Genomic DNA, 320 nt, shown 5'->3' on the forward strand with positions numbered 1-320 from the left:
CACTGATGTGTTGTTAACGTGTGTTAAACTGTGAATGCTGTGCTAGATACACAACAACAGCCTCATCTTGTTGATCCTCTGGAGGGATCTGGAAAGAGGAGCAGGTGTAGTGGAAGACAGTGCTGTGTTTTCGTAGAACCTGTGGTGACCTGCAGTATTCCTCTCTCAGAGACTCCATGAGGCCTGATGCATATCAAGGTTTCCGCAGGATTTTTAAGTTCAAATTTAAGACCTGCACAAATAAAATTAATACCATATGATGGTAGGGCAATGTCTATAGTACCATATTAAACTGTAAAATTACTGTAAAAAGCATAATT

The 320-nt window shown here is 40.0% G+C and overlaps 1 protein-coding gene across 1 annotated transcript in view; it reads left to right on the forward strand.

Annotated features, from left to right (window-relative positions):
- LOC107721971 (armadillo repeat-containing protein 4-like) overlaps window positions 1–320 on the forward strand; it is a 62,344-nt gene that overhangs the window by 25,277 nt on the left and 36,747 nt on the right. The window lies entirely within an intron of this gene.

This window comes from Sinocyclocheilus rhinocerous, unplaced genomic scaffold (assembly GCF_001515625.1).
Source record: "Sinocyclocheilus rhinocerous isolate Xijiao unplaced genomic scaffold, SAMN03320098_v1.1 scaffold3957, whole genome shotgun sequence".
NCBI classification, from domain to species: domain Eukaryota; kingdom Metazoa; phylum Chordata; class Actinopteri; order Cypriniformes; family Cyprinidae; genus Sinocyclocheilus; species Sinocyclocheilus rhinocerous.